Source organism: Ovis canadensis, chromosome 21 (assembly GCF_042477335.2).
Source record: "Ovis canadensis isolate MfBH-ARS-UI-01 breed Bighorn chromosome 21, ARS-UI_OviCan_v2, whole genome shotgun sequence".
Classification (NCBI taxonomy): domain Eukaryota; kingdom Metazoa; phylum Chordata; class Mammalia; order Artiodactyla; family Bovidae; genus Ovis; species Ovis canadensis.
Window position 1 is genome coordinate 45,262,751 of NC_091265.1, and position 15,833 is coordinate 45,278,583.

A 15,833-nucleotide genomic window follows, 5' to 3' on the forward strand; every position below is an offset into this window, starting at 1 on the left:
CTTCCTCTCTTTTTCCTTTGGATTATTTCCTGAGAGGTGCCTTGGTCCTTCACACAGATAGATTTCTAGACAGTTTGTCTCACTGGTTTTGCCAAATTTGCTTAGACTTGTTTCAAATTGCAGCAGTAGACACAGCATAGACCAGAACTTGGAGAAGGCAGTGGCACCCCACTCCAGTACTCTTGCCTGGAAAATCCCATGGACAGAGGAGCCTGGTAGGCTGCAGTCCATGGGGTCACTAAGAGTTGGACACGACTTCACTTTCACTTTCACTTTTCACTTTCATGCACTGGAGAAGGAAATGGCAACCCACTCCAGTGTTCTTGCTTGGAGAATCTCAGGGACGGGGGACCCTGGTGGGCTGCCGTCTATGGGGTCGCACAGAGTCGGACACGACTGAAGCAACTTAGCAGCAGCAGCAGACCAGAACTGGCATCTCCGCTTGAAAGAGATAGAAATTTTAACATTTGAAGAAATGGATAAATTCAGTATTTCTCAGACAGTCTTCCATAAGTGTCACCTTTCAAAGATGCCAGAGAGACCCTGGAGCGATGACATTCTTTGTTGAAGAATGGGACTAGATCCATAAGTACGGAAACCAGTTGAGCAGGTAACAAGTTTGAAATTGTTTTTAAGGTGTCTAACCAGCACTTTCACCTGTGGAGAGTCACACAGGAAGGCTGGAGGAGCACCCGCAAGTAAAAGTTTCTATGGATTTTTCCTTAGACACTCATCTTATTTTGGTATAGTCCATGAACAAGTGGTCAGTGAATTTCCAAAGTTCTACACTGTAGAAACTATCCTACCTTTCTCATCAAAGCAGTCTCTATCGAAAGGCATGTGCACTGGGTTCTTTATTATTTAAGTGCTTCTGTCTGAGTCGCTGCATAGTTTTGAAGCTAGGTAGGGGAGACAAGGGCTATTATAATGTGAACATGTCCTCTAATGAATGGAACACTCATATAAGCAGCCTCCCTCCTAAACCTAGCATTCATCTCTTCATCCCCCACAGCTGCATCTACATCCTTGTTCACAAGCCTGCCTGGTGGTCTGCGTGGTAGATGTGGTGAGTATCTGACCCCAAAAGGCAAAGACAATGGCAAATCTGGCACAAAACACAGGGATTTCATGAAGTCAATGAAAGTGGTGTTGGATAACCACTGAAACTCATGCAAAGCCCCGAGAAAAGCACAGGTCAGTCATAATTACAGAGAAAAGTGACAAAATTATTAACTTGATAGGTGCTCTGAAATAGAATTTTTTTTTAAAATTTATTTATTTATTTGTCTGCACCAGGTCTTAGTTGCAACAAGTAAGATCCTCAAATGTGGCCTGCAAACTTCTTAGTTGCAGCATGTGGGATCTAGCTCCCTGACCAAGGATTAAACCTGGGCCCACTATGTTATGAGCTTAGAGTCTTAGTCAGTGGACCACCAGGGAAGTCCCTGAAAGATAATTTTTGAATAACAAAGGATTTAATTCCCTTAAGAAACATAACTTTCTTTATGATCCTGCTGTGAAAGTCAAAAGGACAAGTGATATCTCAGGCCATGTTATATCCTGTCAGAAATCTTCCCAAAGTGAAGATTTGCTTTAAAAACAAAAAAAATCATTTGCTTAAAAAAAAAAAAATACTGCATGGTTGCAATTAGAACTTAATGTTTTGTTAAAATGGGGTTAAATGAACTTACTTTTCACATTTTTTGTATAATTTTCAATGTAAAATTTGAATCTAGCCCTTTCCCCCTGCTATTTACTATGAACTATTTTTGTCCTCATTCTAAGTGGATTCACTTTCAGTGACCATTTCCCAAGATCAGTGAAAAATCTGTGTACCCTGAGGAGTCTGAGACAGTAGCTTATCACTAGCATGAAATCCTTTTAAAGTTTCACACTTTATCTTAAAATTTCATGAAAATATTTTTATACTCTATAATTGCATCTGATAAATCACGCTCTGTTCAGTTACTCACACAATTCACTAAAGATGTAAGTCTTTATGAAAAGGACACTCTCAGAAAATGAGTGTATTTATCCTGCAATTTTACAGGTTCCCGTGGCATGTCACCTGTTTCCCTCCAGATATATGAACTTCATTTGAAATGCATGGCCATAAAGAATGATCAAAATTACTTGGGTCTTGACAATGTCCAGAGGGGAATGTTGCCATTAATTACTGTACTGTACATATAATAGGAAAAAAAATCTCGAAAATGCTCCCTTAGGAGATCTAGCCTGGAGCAATGTTCTTACCCTAGGAAGGAAATTAATTGTAAATATACTGCTAAATTGCTAGGCTGATTAATCTGATCTGTGGGATTATCCTAGGTGAAACAGTTCAATTTTGGAGGATGATACTTACAGATATGAGAGTTGAACCATAAAGAAGACTGAGCGTCCAAGAATTGATGCTTTCAAACTGTGGTGCTAGAGAAGACTCTTGACTCCCTTGAACTGCAAAGAGATCCAACCAGTCAATCCTAAAGGAAATCAACCCTGAATATTCTTTGGGAGTACTGATACGAAAGCTGAAGCTCCAATACTTTGGCCACCTGATGGGAAGAGCAACTCACTAGAAAAGACCCTGATGCTGGGAAAGATTGAAGGCAGGAGGAGAAGGGGTCAACAGAGGATGAGATGGTTGGATAATATCACTGACTCAATGGACATGAATTTGAGGGAACTCCAGGAGATAGTGAAGGACAGGGAAGCCTGGCGTGCTGCAGGTCATGGGGTTGAAAAGTTGGACACAATGTAATGACTGAACAACAAGTCTGCCCCAGATAGTAATTCTGTAACAGAACAGCAGTGAGCCACTCAGCATGGTATTCTAGGATCCTTGGTCCCTTCAATATATCTACTCCTAGAAGAACTATCACGTCTGTAGTCAGAGGACTCCTTCCCCTCCTATTTTTAAAGCAAGAATATTCATCCATAGATAATCCTAGAGCAGATGATTGGGGTATACTTTTTAAAGTTTTAAACTTAAGGGACATCGCTGGCAGTCCAGGGGTTAAGACTTTGAGTTTCCACTGCAGGTTAGATCCCTAACTGGGGAGCTAGGATCCTGCATTCTGCATGGTGTGGCCAAAAGAAAAAAAAAAATTAAATTAAAAAAAATCATACTAAAGTTTTAAATTTAAAACATGAAGAAGGACAAAAGAGAAAAAGAAAAATAAATCAAAATGGTGTTGTGGTTCAGAAAGTTTTAAACTGTTATTAACTCTGATTCCTGAGAACTTTGATTCTCATGGTGGTGCCCAGAATTAGATTAGTATAAACGTTGACAGCTAGGTATTTGTCCTGTTCAGTCATGTCCAACTCTTGTGACTGCATGGACTGTAGCCTACCAGGCTCCTCTGTCTATAGGATTTTTCAGGCAAGAATACTGGAGTGGGTTGCCATTTTCCTCCTCCAGTGGCTCTTCCCAACCCAGGGATGGAACCTGCGTCTTCTATGTCTCTTGCATTGCAAGCAGATTCTCTATCCGCTGAGACTTCAGGGAAACCCATCTTGTTCTTCTGTGATCCATTTCCTGTCCACTGAGTCAAGGCCAATGAGAAGCTGGCGGAAACCTCAAACAACCTACTTTGGCTTTGACAGATTCCTCAGAACCGCAGGGAGAAAACCAATCATTCATGTGGAGTGGATGTGCTTGAAAACTCCAGATGCTCCCCAAGTAAAATATTGCCCAGGAAACACAAAACTATCTCGCCAAGAAGAAAGCGTGCACAATTTTATTGAATGCAATGTGTTTCATTTTATTGCTATAACAGAAAGAATGTTCCATATCATCAAATGCTTACCAAAAAAAAAAAAAAAGTTGTGTAAGATGAAAGCTGACAAGAACCTGTAGGGTCTTCCTTCAATTAGAAGAGAATATTTGAGCCCTGGATAGTTATGTGGGAACTGAATCTTGAACTGTGGTCCAGTTGAAGACAAGCCCAGTGAAACCACTGGTATTTGAAGACTGGTTAAAGGGTGTGATGGTCAATCACATCATAAAACTAATCCAGGTATTAAGATGATCTGGTTTAATGGAAAGAGATTGAACCTTATGGTGATTCCACCACCTCCGGCAGTATAGCTTTGGCAAAATTGTTCATCCTTTCTGTTTTCTCATTTGTAAAAAGAGGGTAATATTGAAATAACATCTACCTTCTGGGCTGTCGTGAGGATTAGGAATCTCCCAGCCTTGTTTCTGTTAAAAGTGTGGTGAAAAGAAAATGCGATTTTCACCATGAGAAGACATTTTAGACTTTAGAAGTGTAGTTCCCGGAGAAATACTTTCATTAAACATCAATTTTAATTGAGGATTATCATAATAACTTATCATAAGAATTCTGTACAATGTTATTCATTCTGGGTCCTTGGGATTCTTTTCCAGGATAGGACAAATTACTTTGAATTAGCCCCAGAAAGAGGCGTCCTATATTCATTGGTTTTTTTATCAATGAGAATCACAGTGTTTTTAGTTTTTGTTTAGTTGCCAGGAAGTCTAGGACTAAACTAACTAAACTAAATAAGTTTTTGTTTTCCTCTTCCTCCCTATATGGTTTTGGGGGTTTTGTTTCTATTTTAAGTCTTATTTTCTATGTGTGTATTACCATTACTATTACTTCTACTTCTGATCCCTTGGAGAAGGAAATGGCAACCCACTCCAGTATTCTTGCCTGGGAAATCCCATGGACAGAGGAGCTTGGTAAGCTACAGTTAATGGGGTGGAGTAGAGATCTGAAGCCAGATTCTTTGTCTTTTTTTGTTTCAAGTTTCTCGGAGGTGCCATGAGGCATGTGGGATCTTAGTTCTCTGACTAGGAATTGAACCCACCACCTCTACAGTGGAAACACAAAGTCTTAACCACTGGAACATCAGGGAAGTCCCCAGATTCTCATCTTTAAGTCCTGGGTTACTCTTGCAGCTCCATCACTAATCTTTTTCGGAAGTGGACAAGCTGTACAAAAATGACTTGCACTGTCTTTCTGGTCTGTTCCACCCTGCCCAGATGTGATTACTCACATGCGTTATGATGGTTGGTGTTTGTCTGTTTGAACAGCATACACGGCTGTTCTGATGATTAAGGATGTTCTGCCTGGGAAGATGAGGGACAAGCCCATGGATGGAGCTCCTCAAGGAGTAAGCTCTCTCTACACAAGAGCATCATCGCTAGGTACCAAGTTGGATATGTGACCAAAGTCCTGCCCTGCCTGGTTCCAAAGCATTTGTGGTTGACCTTAAAACTACCGCACAATTGCACTCATCTCACATGCTAGTAAAGTAATGCTCAAAATTCTCCAAGCCAGGCTTCAGCAATACGTGAACCATGAACTTCCAGATGTTCAAGCTGGTTTTAGAAAAGGCAGAGGAACCAGAGATCAAATTGCTAACGTCCACTGGATCATCAAAAAAGCAAGAGAGTTCCAGAAAAATGTCTATTTCTGCTTTCTTGACTATGCCAAAGCCTTTGACTGTGTGGATCACAATCAACTGTGGAAAATTCTGAAAGAGATGGGAATACCAGACCACCTGACCTGCCTGTTGAGAAACCTATATGCAGGTCAGGAAGCAACAGTGAGAACTGGGCATGGAACAGCAGACTGGTTCCAAATAGGAAAAGGAGTATGTCAAGGCTATATATTGTCACCCTGCTTATTTAACTTCTATGCAGAGTACATCATGAGAAACGCTGGGCTGGAAGAAGCACAAACTGGAATCAAGATTGCCGGGAGAAATATCAATAACCTCAGATATGCAGATGACACCACCCTAATGGCAGAAAGTGAAGAGGAACTAAAAAGCCTGTTGATGAAAGTGAAAGAGGAGAGTGAAAAAGTTGGCTTAAAGCTCAACATTCAGAAAACTAAGATCATGGCATCTGGCCCCATCACTTCATGGGAAATAGATGGGGAAACAGTGGAAACAGTGTCAGACTTTATTTTTGGGGATTCCAAAATCACTGCAGATGATGATTGCAGCCATGAAATTAAAAGACGCTTACTCCTTGGAAGGAAAGTTATGACCAACCTAGATAGCATATTCAAAAGCAGAGACATTACTTTGCCGACTAAGGTCTGTCTAGTCAAGGCTATGGTTTTTCCTGTGGTCATGTATGGATGTGAGAGTTGGACTGTGAAGAAGGCTGAGCACCAAAGAATTGATGCTTTGGAACTGTGGTGTTGGAGAAGACTCTTGAGGGTCCCTTGGACTGCAAGGAGATCCAACCAGTCCATTCTGAAGGAGATCAACCCTGGGATTTCTTTGGAAGGACTGATGCCAAAGCTGAAACTCCAATACTTTGGCCACCTCATGTGAAGAGTTGACTCATTGGAAAAGACCCTGATGCTGGGAGGGATTGGGGGCAGGAGGAGAAGGGGACGACAGAGGATGAGGTGGCTGGATGGCATCACGGACTCGATGGACATGAGTTTGAGTGAACTCCGGGAGTTGGTGATGGACAGGGAGGCCTGGCGTGCTGCGATTCTGGGGTCGCAGAGTCGGGCACGACTGAGCTGAGCTGAGCTGAGCTGCGTCACGCCATTCAGTCTCTCGGCAGCTCAGTGAGGCAGGCGGTGATCTTCATTGTCTAGATGGGAAAAGAAGGGTTAATTCTTTGACGACTCTGTCTGTGGTTCCAATAATATTAATTACTATATATCAGAGACAAAAAGAACACTGCCAGCTATGCCTTATTATCCTCATTTTTTGAGGAGAAAATCAGAGAAATTAAATAATTTAAATCGTTTGCCCCAAATACAAGAGAAGCCAGTCTTTACTGGATCCTTCTGTGTTCTTCTTTTCCTCCACCTCCTGCTCTTACTTCTGTTCTTTATCATGTGTTTTTTTTTTTAAATAAAATTTTCCTGGCACATAGTTTAAAGATACCAAGAGTTCTGCAAAGCTTGATAAGAAATACAGCAGAGCCCCTGCTCCAGCCAGTTCCTTCTTCAGCTCCTTGTACCTGATTCTTTTCTTTCATATTGTTAAGGAGCAAGATTATACCAGTACTTTCAATTTTTCAATGTTAGGCATTTCTTAAAAATTTTAACGTAGGCATTGCTTTATTCCCCATTATGGAAGAAAAGGATTTACTGTCTTTGGCCAAATCCCCCTGCTCTGGTCACACACCCACACATGTTTTCTGACCCACTCAGCCTGCCTTTTCCCAGTATAACTGGATCATGTTTGGGGTTAGATCAACATTCAATATTTACCGTATTATGAATATATAAACACTATTCACAGCCAAGTCGTAAGCACATAGTGATTGTTTTCCTTTTTCTGCTAAATTTTTCTCTTCGTGTTAAAAATCATGTTGGTTGGTTTGTTTGGTTGTTTTGTTTTCTGTGTGTTTGTTACTTATTTGGTCCAAACTCTTCCCACATTGAGTGTTGCTTCTCATTTACTTCAAATGCTGAGACTTAGGTATTCTATCCATCTCATTTCCTTTTTTTTTTAATTTTTAAAAGTATGTATTTATTTACTGGGCTGTGCCAGGTCTCACAGCACATGGGCTCTTCAGGCTTTGGTGCAGCATGCGAAATTTTTAGTTGTGGCGTGCACACTCTCCCTGCAGCACATAGGATCCAGTTCCCTGACCAGGGATCGAACCAGCACCCTCTGAACTGGAAGCACGGAGTTTTCACCACTAGGCCACCAGGGAAGTAAGTCTCCCTTGGAAAACTCGATGTCATCTGATAATATTTCTCGGCTGCTGCTGCTGCTTAGTCGCTTCAGTTGTGTCTGACTCTGTGCAACCCCATAGACGGCAGCCCACCAGGCTCCCCTATCCCTGGGATTCTCCTGGAGTGGGTTGCCATTTCCTTCTCCAAAGCATGAAAGTGAATTAAGCTTATGAACAGTAACCATATACTAGTTGGGTCACTGTGAAAACTTGATGGTCCCTTAATTTTTGGCTTCACCTCTACCAGCTATGTAACTAACTTCTCTCTGCCTCAGCACCTATCTGCCTTTCAGGGCTGTCTTGCAGATTACGTAATATAAGACGTGAAGTTCTCAGCGTGGTGTCTCCAAGTAGCAACTATTCATAACACAAAAAATGCAGTAGGATAGAGAAAATGGAAGGACTGTCCCCACAAGAAGTCGTGTGTGTGTGTGTCTCTGTGTGTGTGTGTGTGTGTGTGTGTGTGTGTGTGTCCTGGAGACAGACCCCAGGGTGGACAGGGTGGGGGATGTTCCGAGGCCCCAGGAACCACCTGAGATTTCCAAGTCTCCACGTGTGCCCCCTCCCCCTGTGCCCCCTCCCCCTGTGACTGGCCCTTTCTCTGTCTCTCTCTAGCTCTGCCTTTTCTCTTCACCACACTCCTCTCCATGTCCCAACCCTTCTGTGAATATCTTGCTTTGTCTTTGTGTATTTGCTCATTCAACCCACATGGAAGCCCTGTAAGGCAAGCATTTCTATCCCCCTTTGCAAATAGGGAAACTGAGGTGGAGAAGAGCCATGGCCAACGTCATTACCCAGGGCCTGGGCTCTTCACCCAGGCTGGCCTTAATTTTCCCAGAGCGTCCTTGTCTGTACTTTAGATCATCCTTTCCTCTGCCACCAAACCTACTGACCATTTTGTTTTCGTTCTCCTTAGGTTATTTCCTTTTCCATGAGCCTTTCTCATGCACAAACTTCTTGTCTCACCACTTTGCCTCATTTCTTGCTCCCAGGGGAGTTTTCCAACACGTCCTGGGCCCAGAAGCCTAATATGTAAAAGTGGGGCTTGGCAGGGCTACAAGAAGTCCTCCTCGGAGTCCAGACCAAAAACCACACACACACACAAATCCACTGCCCTCAGGCAGCTGTCTCACTCACCTCACAAAGCAGACAGTCTAGAAGTCCCTGCTCCAGGTCACGCGTGGGTAACCCTCGTGATTCTGCACATCGGCTATGATCAGGTTTGATGTCAACTTGCCTCGTCTTGTGGTTCCTGCATGTGCCATTCTCCTGCGATCTTCTCTCCCACCACTTGGTGACTGAGAAACTGATCTCCTCTGTGGAGAGCCCTGGCAACAGACCATCCAGCCGCCCCCTCTTCTTTGGGGTGACTGGTCTACGGGATCGTTGTCAACCAGAATCTCTCCCTCCACTCCCAGTAAACACCTTCTCCTGATCCGAGCTCCCCAGGGGTCTCCTCTCTGCAGCTACTCCCCTGTCCCTTAGCAGATCATGTTAATTCCCTTTACTGGCTGTAGGGATGAGGCACAGAGGGGCAAGAGAAAAAGATCTCTTATGGACTCAGCTTTCCATATATGACTTACTCATGGACTCCTTGCCTTGAACCTCATTTTATAGTATGAGAAACCAAAGCCGAGAAAGGCTCATGAAGAAAATGTTCCTAAGTGCTGTAAGGTGATACAGCCAGAAAATGCTAGAACTGGAATTCCCCTCATCCTTGATTTGAGAGGAAGTGAGACGATAAAGAGAGAGGATCACAGGATTGATCAGGGAAGCTTCCGATGTGGACACTCAGAGGGTACTTGGAGAAAGAGGGCTGGTGGAGACCTCAGACCACACTCACCTGGACAGACATTGTAAGTCTGAGCACTGTGAATGTGGGAGGGGCGGTGGGAGTGGGGAGATGCCCAGCCATGGGGATCAGGGCTGGGGGCTTCTGTTGCTATCGGGAACTGAGCATCTGATGCCTAGCAGGACCCCAGGTCTCTCTGTCTGTCCCCCAGTGCAGGGCACAGGCTCTGGAGTTAGGAGTCAATACGGGCAACCCTGGCTGCTGAGGGCTCAGTGTCAGCGGAATCCAGGAGCACGGAAGGGGGCAGGCTGAGCTGCCCGCACTCCCCACGTGGGCCGGGGCCTCCATGGAGTAGACAGACAGCTGTGGCCTCCAAAAGGCAGCCGCTCCAAAGGCTACATTGTTCTCTGGTTCTTCCTCTGGGACTCTAGGACCAGGACGAGGCAAAGGGGCATTTGGGCAGGAACCTGGTTTACATTTCAGATAGAGACTCTAATTGATTCAGACCTGAGCCTCTTCATTTCTCATTATCCCTGGAGCCACTGAGTTCCTTTCATGTTCCTGGAGACCTAGGCTTCTCCCTGTCCAGCAAGACACCGGGTTAATCCATTCCTAGCATTTAGATGTAAACATGTGTCCCCAGGCCAGTGTTTGGGGGCAGAGGAGGGGCGGTGGGCAAAAGCTGACAGCATCAGCAAGCTATGGAACCAACACCCACTCTGTGCCTCCACTTCAGGCTCCCTCCTTGCTCCCGGGCCCGCCCCTGGTGCCGTCTGGACCGGATCCCCGTGGGTTCCCACCACCTCCGTCCCTTGCTGCTAGACTGGACAGATAATGAAAGAAGGCCACCTCCTCGGCAGTTTGAACATCAGGCTCTTATTTTTTTTGTGATTTTCTGCAAGTCATTTAATTTCTTTGTCCTCCGTGTTCCTTACCTGCAGACTATGAGCACTGGACCTTTTCTTTCCTGTGTATATTCTTTTTTTTTTAATATAAAAGTAATGCATACCTTTGGGCTTCCCAGGTGGCTCAGTGGTAAAGAATCTGCCTGTCAATGCAGGAGACATGGATTGGATCGGGACTGGGTCAGGAAGATCCTTTGGAAAAGGAAACGGCAAGCCGCTCCAGTATCCTTGCCTGGGAAATGCATGGACAGAGGAGCCTGGCAGGCTACAGTCCATGGAGTCACAAGAAAGTTAGACACAAGTTAACAACTAAACAACAACAATACGTATCTTTGGTAAAAGAATTTTTAAAAATATGTACATGTATAGAGGTCATCCTATTTGACAGTTTGGTACAAAGTTTTACCAACTTTTTAAAAGTAAATTTTAAATACATAAATATATATATTGCTTTGTTATACATAAATACTATATACAGACTTCTGAAATATGTTTTACTTAATATATTAAGGATATTTTCCATCTAAAGATGTACAGCTCTTCTTCAATCTTTTTAACAGCTACATAGGATTCCATAAGAGGTACCATAATTTACTCACCTATTTCCCTGTCAGTAGACAACAGAATGTGTCTAAATGCCATAATGAGCTTGCTTTGTAGTAGACTTGATACAGGGTGATTGTCCAGCTCGGGGTTCACACAGAGGCTAGTTATGTGATGACCCTGTCTTGGGGAACCATTCTCCATCCTTTAACCTATTGTCTAAATACATGCAGGGTCATACTGGCTCCAGGGTCCTAGGGTGGTGAGCATCCCTCAAGCTGGACTAGTGTGGAGTCCATTCCCAGGATCCTTCATACCAACCTCATCCAGGAGAGAGAAACCTTATTTTCTTTCTGGTTAGGAAGCTTGGTTGACAAAAACCCAAGAGCTGCCAGGGGGCCTGAGTGGATGAAAGCAATACACAGAAGGGGAGAAATAAGCAACTCTTCCTTCTTTCCTTTTTAAAAAAAACATAGGGCATTTCGGCCATGGTAGAGATTTCATTTATTTATTTTGGTCGGAATACACGGTATTTGGGATATTAGTTCCCTGACCAGGGTCGAACCTGTGCCCCTTGCAGTGGACGTACAAAGTCTTGACCACTGGACCACCAGGGAAGTTCCCACTTCCTTTCTTCTTAACCAAAGGTCTAGATCACTTCCAAGGGCCCCCAGCCTCTTACATTCTATGACTCTGGGAGGGGGATTTGGGAGGGAACGCCAGAACTTCTCCAGGGCTTCCTATCTGCTCCATCAAAGTCTCCTTCCTCTGACCCCCCCGCCCCCACCACTGCCAGCAGGGAGCCCCTGAAGCCTTGGCAAACCCTCTTCTCCTCTGTCCTTGTCTCTTGGGTCTTCCCATTGCAGAGTCTCCAGGGTCTGCTCAGTGGAATGGGATCTGTAACGCAAGAACAGACTCCTTTGACTGGCATCATTTGAAAACTACCATCAGTTACTTATACATCAGTGTAGCTTTCAGGTCTTCTCATAAGAGTAAGTATAAGGCAGGAAGATCAAGAGAACCCTGGGCACATTCGCTCAGTCAGCGAGCATTCGCTAAGCGCTGCCAGAGCTCCAGACACTGGGGAGAGAGTTTCAAGCTCCTGGTCCCCACACTGTGGGCTCCTTTAACCACCGGCTCCCTGGTAGCTTCTCCATCTCCACTCCTGCCGTCTCTTGAGGCAACTGGATCATCCGTATGAACACTCCCTCTCATATCCTAAACCTCTTGCCTCCAGAGCTCCTACCGCTTCTGTTCCTTCTTCCCTACCTGCCTAAGATGAGGGCAAGAGTACCTACTTCGTAGGGTTCTCAGAATCAGATGATCTAGTGTGTATGGATGTGCTTTGTGAACAGTGAAGCACCAGTTTGCTAATACCCGGGAAGAGAGGAAGTGCAGGAGGGGAGGGGGCAGAGGGTAATTGGGAGGGCAGAGAAGGGTAGGCCCAGAGGACCCCACACTGGTGAAACTGGGCTGGCAGGGAGAGGTGAAGAGCTTTGGAATGCAGAAAGCATTCAACAGTCAGCCCAGGGGTCAACACCCGCCTCCAACCCCAACATTATTTATCTCCCTGGAAAGGGTAGCCTCAAGAGGCTTCTAGGACCTGTCTTCAGCAGCGGCTGCAGAGGCCTGGCAGCCTCTCCTGTGGGTTATCTGTCTGTCTGTCTGTACATCCATCTCTCAAACCCATGAGGAGCAGGCAGGAGGCTCAGCCGAGTTCCCCCTCCCCGCCCGTCTTCCCAGGGCCTATTTCTCAGACTTCCGGAGATTGATGATCAATGGAGACAGACAAGGAGATGCGAGCACCTGGGAGCACTGTCGGGGCTGGGATGTTTGCATCTGGACTTTTCACTCTCCACCCCACCACCACCACCACCGCAAAGGGTCACCATGGGGCAGTGGGGCCAGACAGCTCCAGGATGCGGGGCTCCCCGGAGGCAGGGCTGGGATATCAAAGCTGGAAGCGCGGTGCCTGTCCACTGGCTTTGTGAGCCCGCTCCCGTCGCGGCAGGAACGCCTGGCTGTACAAACTGCATTTGTGCCGCACTCCCAACCTGCATTCCTGATTGGTCACGGCATGGCCCCAGCTGCATTCCTGGGCTAGAGGAGGCAGAGGGGCCTGGCCTCTTTGTTCTTCCCAAATCAGGGCTCAGAACCATGACAGGCTGATCACATTACCACGCTGAGGTCAGCCTGGTAGAAATGACCCCTCCTTCTCCTCCCCCACCTTATCAAGACAGAACTGCCCGCCCCACACTACCTAGCTCCCTTACCTGGGTCCTTATAACAGGCTCCGGCGGGTCTTAGCTAAGAAAGGAAAACCTCCCAAACCACAGCTCTGCAGCCTCCTTCCAAGGTCAGATGCTGGAGTGCTGCCCAGATGCTCATTCCAGGGCTTGTCCGATTCTGGGCCATCTCTGAGGGCTGCAGCTGCTCTGGGTGGGTCTAGCTGTCCTCTTTGTTGTTGGACCCTTCAGAACCCACATGTACCTGGTAACATTTAAGATCTGGGCTTAGCATCAGAACGAGCCCAGCTTTCAGAATTACCATAGTTTAGGTGCTATTCTGTTATAAGCCCCATTTGAACCACTGCCCACTTTACCTGAGTAAGTTCTTATCACCTCCTTTCTCATTCTACTAAGCCTGGTTGCAAAAATGCAAGCTTTGACATCTGGCCTGGTTGATTTGATATCCTGGCTCTGCCACTGACTTGGTGTGTGACTTTGGATGTGACTTGGACTTAACCTCTCTGGGCCTCAGTTTCCTCATTTGCAAAACTAGAAGATTTAGCTGAAGATTTAAAGAGATGCTGTGTGATACATTTCTGGCGCATTGTGGACACATGATAAATGTGACTTTTCCTGCTGTCTTCCATCTCCCTGGAAGGAATGACCTCAAGCTGAGTCTTCACGAGGTAGCTAATACACTTTCCTCCTTTCTCTGAATTCCTGAAGCTTCAAGGGTAAGGGCCAAGCTCTCTGGAGATGGGCTAGACACAAATTACCCTGCGTTGTGCTGAACAGTTTTCTGTGTCACTCTTTGTCTCCCCAGAGAGCTTGCTGGCATTCCAGGAAAGACCTTTTACTTTGTTATTCCTTTAACAAATATGTGCTGGAAAAGAGCTGCCCTGGGGCCACCGGGGACTAAGCAGTGGGGAAGCCAGTCAAATTTCCTGCTCTCACGATGAAGCTCCAATCCATCCCATGAGGAGTTGCAATATGTTTTCCCCGGATGCAGTCACTGCTGTGATAGGAAAGGACAGCCACTATGAGAATATTACAGGGAGTTCGGGGGCTTTGGGAAGCCTCCTCTGAGGAAGTGACATTTAAGCTCAGATCTGAAACCTGGCAGGGATAAGGGGGAGGAATACAGTCCTGGCTGAGAACGGAAGCACAGCTGTGAGATGGTGGCGGACTTCGCAGCCCCATAAGGAAGCTGCATTGTGTTCTAAGTGAAATAAGAAGCCATGGAGAGGCTTTGAGCAGAGGAATGGCATAATCCCATGTCACTGGGTAGAGGAAAGAGGTGGGGTGGAGGGTGGTGGCCAGAATGGAAAATGGTGGGATTTCTCAGGCTGCTGGAACAGCTGTCCAGGTTGGGGGTGCAATATCTTTTTTTTTTCCCTCCTTTTTTTCATTGTTTTTTTCTTTTTTAAAAAATGTATTTATTTTTGGCCATGCTAGGTCTTCGTTGCTGCTCAGGCTCTCTCTAGTTGCAGTATGTGGGCTTCTCCTGTTTGAGAGCACGGGCTCTCTGGCACGTGGGCTCAGTAGTTGGAACTCACAGGCTCTAGAGTTCAAACTCAGTAGTTGGGGCACACGGGCTTAGCTGCCCCCAGGCATGTGGAATCCATCAAACTCATGTCCCCTGCATTGGCTGACAGATTCTTTTTTTTTTTTTTTAATTCCCCAGAGAGGGTGCACCTTTCCTGGAAGTACTGCAGTACCAGGTTGATGTGTGGAGCCTCCGGAGCAAGTTTCTGTTCCAACTCCCTGCTCCAGTTCAGTTCAGTTCAGTTGCTCAGTCGGGTCCGACTATTTGCAACCCCATGGACTGCAGGATGCCAGGCTTCCCTGTCCATCATCAACTATCCAAAAATCCATTTAATATATTGTCCTCACATAAAGGATGTATCAGATATTAAAATGAGAAGAACAGATGCTACACTTGATCTTAGCCAAAAGGTTGAGAAGCTATGGAAGACAGATTCTTAACCACTGGACCATCAGGAAAGTCCTTTCTTTTCTCTTTTCTGACATGCAGTCCCATCACTTTATGGCAAATAGAAGGGGAAAAAGTGGAAGCAGTGACAGATTTTATTTCTGGGCTTCCAAAGTCACTGCAGTGGTGACTGCAGCCCTGAAATTAAAAGACACTTGCTCCTTGGAGGGAAAGCTATGACAAATCAAGACAATGTACTAGAAAGCAGAGACATCACTTTTCTGACAAAGGTCTGTTATAGTCAAAGCTATTGTTTTTCCAGTAGTCATGTATGGGTGTGAAAGTTGGTCCATAAAGAAGGCTGAGCACCAAAGAGGTGATGCTTTAGAATGTGATTCTGGAGAAGACTCTTGAGAGTTCGTTGAACTGCAAGGAGATCAAACCAGTCAATCCTAAAGGAAATCAACCCTGAGTATTCATTGGAAGGACTGTTCTTGAAGTTGAAGCTATAATACTTTGGCCACCTGGTGGGAAGAGCTGGCTCATTGAAAAAGACCCTAATGCTGGGAAAGATAGAAGACAAAGGGAGAAGGGAATGGCAGAGGATAAGACTGTTAGATAGAATCGCAGAGTCAATGAACATGAATTTGAGCAAACTCCAGGAGAGAGTGGAGGACAGAAGAGTCTGGCATGATACAGTCCATGGGATCACAAAAAGTCAGACACGACTTAGCGACTAAACAACACCAAA

The 15,833-nt window shown here is 45.4% G+C and overlaps 1 non-coding gene across 1 annotated transcript; it reads right to left on the reverse strand.

The window, feature by feature from the left end:
• Positions 1-14,935: 14,935 nt before the first annotated feature.
• Positions 14,936-15,118, reverse strand: LOC138427365 (U2 spliceosomal RNA). The gene has a single exon (XR_011251970.1). It is a non-coding gene; the product is annotated as a U2 spliceosomal RNA (small nuclear RNA).
• Positions 15,119-15,833: the final 715 nt, after the last annotated feature.